General features: G+C 48.9%; 1 pseudogene; it reads right to left on the bottom strand.

Moving 5' to 3' along the window:
* On the bottom strand, positions 1-2,532 carry LOC144247983 (uncharacterized; annotated as a pseudogene).
* Positions 2,533-6,108: the final 3,576 nt, after the last annotated feature.

Here is a 6,108-nt window from a genome sequence, read left to right as displayed (position 1 = left end):
CCATGGTGACCCAGCGGGGCTGCATGGAGCCAATGGTCCATGGTGACACTGCCCATCCAAGGAGGCCATTTGGACACTGTAGAAGCTCATAGAGCGAGATCACCATTGTGACACTGAAGAACTTCATTGCACCAAATATCCATGGGGACATAGCAGGGCATCATGGAACCCAGGAACCACTGTTGGCAGTATGGAAACTCCTGGAACCAGGGGCTGTTGTGACACTGCAGAACCAACACAGCTGCTGCACCTTGTCCTATGTCCTGCACAGCTCCTTGGGAGGCACGGCAGGAGCAGCACCCTGAGAGCCTCGGGAATGCCCCTCTGGGATCCATGGCACACACTACCAGGGCCTGGAATTTCAGTTCCCAGTCAGGAAAAGATGTTCCTGCCCTTGAAGGCAAAGCTCTTATGGAAGGCCCAAAAGCCAAGTGGAGTAAGATCTTACAGTGACATTTCATTGCCAGCCTTCATAAGTTCACCCATGGTTGTTGTAGCTGGTGGAATAGGGATGAAATTAGGGCAGGGCCTTTGGTGAAAGCTGCCCTGGGTCAAGGGAGACACTGAGAGAGAAACAGAGCAGGCAAAGGAAGGCAGGAGGGAAAGGAGGACACAAACACAGTCAGCTGAGAAGTTGGCACTCTGAAAAACAAACCAAAACTGACTGAAAACAAATGGAACAGAAATCACTAATTCTTAAAGTTTTATTTACTGCTAAACCCAACCACGCAGTCCCACACAATCCCAATCCCACCCCTCCAAATTTGATTCCCACTTCTCCTAATCTCCTTCCAATCCCATCTCACCCTAGAGGCTAAGGAATTGAGTAATTTTGGCAAGGGATTGAGTTTCTTTGGGGTGGGAACAAGCCATTTTTAAATGGGATTGAGACTTTTTGGGGTAAGATTGAGTTGTTTGCAGTGAGAGTGAGTAGTTTTGAGGTGACAGATCAATCCATCTTGACCTTTGGATTGCTGAGAGATGAAGAGCACTGCCCGAAATCCCCAAAGAATGAACAAATCTTCCATAATATCTCCTCAAACCATAATTTCACCCTTAATTAGCTGTTAAATGGTGGGACATTAAACATCTCTGTTCAATTTCTTTCTTATTCTATATTGGGTGTTTTAGGGAATGAAGATAGATCAGAAGAATATTAGGGCCAAACCAAAAGGATTATCAGTCAGGTGTCTTCCCAACATGGATCATAGGGAATGTGCGTAATTGGGGCTCTGACCAACGTGGGTCCTCCCATGGGGGATGGAGATGGAGCAGTGCACAAAGCTTTTCCTGCAGCTGGGGCACTTGCAAGGCTTCCCTTACAGGTGTCTCCGTTGGTGTCTGGTCAAGATAGAGCTCCTGGAGAAGCTTTTCCCACACTGGGGACATTCATAGGGCCTCTCCCCAGTGTGGATGCGCCGGTGGATGATGAGGTGGGAGTTGCGCTTGAAGCCCTTTCCACACTCAGGGCAGCAGAAGGGCCTCTCATCTGTGTGAATCCGCTGGTGCAGGAGGAGATCAGAGCTGGTCTGAAACCTCTTCTGACACTCGGGACACTCATAGGGCCTCTCCCCAGTGTGGGTCCTCTGGTGGCACATCAGGCTGGAGCTCTGGCTGAAGCTCTTCCCACATTCTCCACACTTGTAGGGCCTCTCCCCGGTGTGGATGCGCTGATGTTTGACAAGGGTGGAGTTGTACCTGAAGCCCTTCCTGCAGTCAGGGCAGCGGAAGGGCCTCTCATCCGTGTGAATCCGCTGGTGCAGGAGTAGATCTGAGCTGGTCCGAAACCTCTTCTGACACTCAGGACATTCGTAGGGCCTCTCCCCAGTGTGGATCATTTGGTGGATGATCAGTTTGGACCTATGGCTGAAGCTCTTCCCACATTGCTCACACTTGTATGGCCTTTCCCCAGTGTGGAGGATCTGGTGGCTGATCAAGTGTGACTTCTGGCTGAAGCTCTTCCCACATTCCCCACACTCATAGGGCCTCTCCCCAGTGTGGATGCGTTTGTGGATGACAAGGGCAGAGCTGCAGCTGAAGCCCTTCCCACACTCCCCACACTCGTAGGGCCATTCCCCAGTGTGGATCATCTGGTGGCGGATCAGGTTGAAATTCCTCCTGAAGCTCTTCCCACACTCCAAGCACTTGTAGGGCTTCTCTCCAACACGATGCTGTTCATGGACAGCCAGCTCTGAGCTCTGGCTTGATCTCTGGCTGCCTCCCTGGCCCACGGTAGGTCTTTCCTGCTCAGATCCCCGTGATCTGCCTTTGCAGCCCCTCCTCATGCGGGATCGACAGGGCTTTTCCTCCCCTTTGGGTTCCAGCACTGTGGAGCCACTCAAAACGGCCTCTTCCACGAGTTTCTGCTGCGGGGATTTGTCCTCTCTGCTCTCCATCCTCAGCTCCTGCTCTGGGGGGGGAAGGACAAGGAGAGGATGGGATTTGCCTCCATGCCACAGGGAAGGGCAAGGAGATCCCCCCAGTGCCTCCCTGGCAGGAGGACACCGGCAGCGGGGCTGTCCTGCAGCCAGGGGCCAGGCTGGTCTGGAAGATGGAGCAGGAGAGAGGAGGAAAGGGGCACTGACTTCCTCCTCCTCACCTGCCTGGGCGTCCCAGGGCTCCTTCCTCTTCCTTGCAACCTCCTTCTCCATTTCTTGAAGTTTTGGGGATGGGAAATTCTGTTTTAGGAGGAAAACAAGGGATAAGCACAGTGAGTTTTGTACTGGTTTGAAGGCAAACCAGGGGGAGAGTCTAAGCCAGAATCACAATTGAGTAAGAAAATTAGGATCGAGGCAATGATACAGAAACACTGACTTAATCTGACAGAGTCAGGATATAACCTGACACCCCGTTGCTCAGGGTGGTGGTAGCAGGCTGACGAAATGGTGGCTGCAGCCCTGTTGGAGTGATGAACGTGATTCTGTTAAAGCAGTGATCCTGTAGAAGGGTCTGGTCTTCCTCTGAAGGTCCAGTGGTGCTTATGGAGCTCTTGTCCTCTGGAAATGCAGTAGGCAAGGTGGTCGTGGTGTTGCAGGGGTGAGATTATATCCAGGTGGGAATGCTTAGTTCCTCCCTCTGGGCGGAGCATCCCACAATGGGATGATGTAATTTTATCAGTGCTACAGTGACACTCAATGGCCCATTAGCAGAAGATGGCCCCTGGAGGGCGTTATCAGGGTTGAGCCATGGAAGAGATAAAGAACACTGCCCCACCTGTTGATAACAGGTTATGGAGATGGTGACTGAAAACACTTTTGGTTACATCTGACATTGTAACCGGAAACAGTGAGGCAATCCCTGCCCGGGGTGGGGGATGAACACCACCCCCCTTACCCAAACTGGCTCCGGTGTAAAACCACCACCCTGGGAAGGCCACACACACAGGGGACAATGTCACACTTGCCCCACCCCAGGGGAGATCTCTGTCCCTGTCACTCCCTTGCTCTCCTCTCTTTTTTTCTTTCTTTCCATCTCTCTCTACATCACATTTACTGTTCAATAAAATCCACTTTGTATTTGGTCTTGTTAGCACCTTAATTGGGGCAGAGGCATCTAAAAATTTTATTAACCAGATTGGGGCATTATTTTGGCACAATGACTTCAGGGCACTGTTGTCTGACCCCAAGTGTCTTTGACAACAGCCTGGTTCCCTCCTCTGAGGAGTTTGTGGCTCTTTCCAGAGGAACTCTTGAAAACTTAGATGCAGCTTCCTCTGAGCAACTTTTGGGAGAACTTATAATTGTAAAGAAGATATTTTGTTGTCCTTCCCTGAAAAGTTTGTTAAAATCACTGGAGGAAAGGGAACAAATGATACCAGCAAGACTGACAAGGATCATTCACCCCAAGGAGAGGAACACAAGGGTATTTAAATCCTACAAGAAGCCCAGCTCAAGTAGCTAAATTCCCAAGTAATTCCTGAATTCACAGGCTTGGGGGCTTTTCCAAATACGAGAATCATTATTATCTTTGTCCCTGTCACCTTTGTGACAGCTACACAAACCTTTTCCTTCCTTTTAATAACCTGTATTGGGCCAAATTTCCATGTTTCTTTTTATGGAACCTGCCAGCATCTGACTTGGAGCTGTGCTGGAACTGATGAAATTTGGAATTGCCAAAGAATTGCTTCTGTTGTTGGTTTATTAATGTTTGGGATTTGTTTGCATTTCCATCACAAGTGACTTGTGGGAAGAGCAAATCTTCCTCAAGGCATTTTATGTAGGGTTAAATTTAATTTCTGCTGAGTTTGTTTTGTCCAATGCCCAGGGGATGCTCAAGGGGTCTCTGGTCCCTAATTTTCTTCTGATTTGGCTTTATCACTTAAAAACACTTGAAAAATGACTAAAATTATTATTGACCAGAGATGTCAGAAGTCCCACCATTTAAGAGGTATTTGAGGTGGAATTTACAGTTTGGGAACATATTCTGGAAGATTTGTGGGTTCTTGGGTGATATGTGGTAGTATTTTCCATATTTTTGCACTCCAAAATCCAAGGTGGATTGCTCTGTCATCTCAAAATGATTCAATCCCACTTGAAACCCCTCAGTCTTACCCCAAAATGACTCAATCCCACCTCAAATTGCTGGTTCCCACCTCAGTCCCATGCCAAAATTACTCAATTCTACACCCTCCAGGGTGAGATGGGGAAGGAGATTGGGAGAAGTGAGATCCAAATTTGAGGTTGTGGGATCAGGAGTGTGCGGGGCTGGGTGGGTGTGATTTATTTTGATAATAAATAAAACTATCAGAATTATTGTTTTCTGTCCCATTCATTTTCTGTCAGTTCTGGTTTGCTTTTCAGTGTGCTGCCTTCTCATCTGATTTTGTTTCTGTCCTCCTGTTCCAGACTGAAAAGCAAGATGTGTTCTATTTGCCATCTACATGGCAGTTGTCCTGTGTTAAGTGGGCAGTTTTTCCTTATCTCTTCCACAATCAATCCTCCCTCAGGGGAGACCTATGCTGATAATGGGCTATTGAATGTCACAGCATGACTGATAAGAACTGTAACATCCCATTGTGAGATGCCCCGCCCAGAGGGAGGAGCCAAGCATTCCTACCTGAATCTAGTCTTGAGATTCTGGCCCACCAACACAGATTTTTCTTTGCTGGATTTCCCAGAGGAACAGCTGCCTCTTCCTCTTCAGAGGAAGACACCCTTTCCTATAGGATCACTTCTCCAACAGAACCACACCTGACACTCCAGGAGGACTGCAGCCAGAATTCCAATTGGACTGTGGCTGACACCCTGTCCAACAGGGTGTCACGTTGTATTCTGGCTCTCTCAGTGTTGCTTTGGTTCACTGCATTGTTCATATTTTAATTTTCTTCCCTAATAAAAAGCTGTTATTCCTGCTACCATATTTTTACCTGAAAGCCCCCCCCCCCCCCCTTAATTTAAAATTAATAACAAATCAGAAAGAAAGAGTCTACATTTTTTCATTTCAGGGGAGGGTCTTGCCTTTCTCAGCAGACACCTGTCATTCCAAACCAAAACAGCTCCTTTCTCTCCTGCCTTCCTTTGCCTGCTCTGTTTCTCTCTCAGTGTCTCCCCTGACCCAGGGCAGCTTTCACCAAAGGCCCTGCCCTAATTTCATCCCTATTCCACCAGCTACAACAACCATGGGTGAACTTATGAAGGCTGGCAATGAAATGTCACTGTAAGATCTTGCTCCACTTGGCTTTTGGGCCTTCCATAAGAGCTTTGCCTTCAAGGGCAGGAACATCTTTTCCTGACTGGGAACTGAAATTCCAGGCCCTGGTAGTGTGTGCCATGGATCCCAGAGGGGCATTCCCGAGGCTCTCAGGGTGCTGCTCCTGCCGTGCCTCCCAAGGAGCTGTGCAGGACAAAGGACAAGGTGCAGCAGCTGTGTTGATTCTGCAGTGTCACAACAGCCCCTGGTTCCAGGAGTTTCCATACTGCCAACAGTGGTTCCTGGGTTCCATGATGCCCTGCTATGTCCCCATGGATATTTGGTGCAATGAAGTTCTTCAGTGTCACAATGGCGATCTCGCTCTATGAGCTTCTACAGTGTCCAAATGGCCTCCTTGGATGGGCAGTGTCACCATGGACCATTGGCTCCATGCAGCCCCGCTGGGTCACCATGGACTCC

The sequence above is a fragment of the Lonchura striata genome, chromosome 33 (assembly GCF_050655825.1).
Source record: "Lonchura striata isolate lonStrDom1 chromosome 33, ASM5065582v1, whole genome shotgun sequence".
NCBI classification, from domain to species: Eukaryota; Metazoa; Chordata; class Aves; order Passeriformes; family Estrildidae; genus Lonchura; species Lonchura striata.
This window is presented reverse-complemented; position numbering and strand designations above follow the sequence as displayed.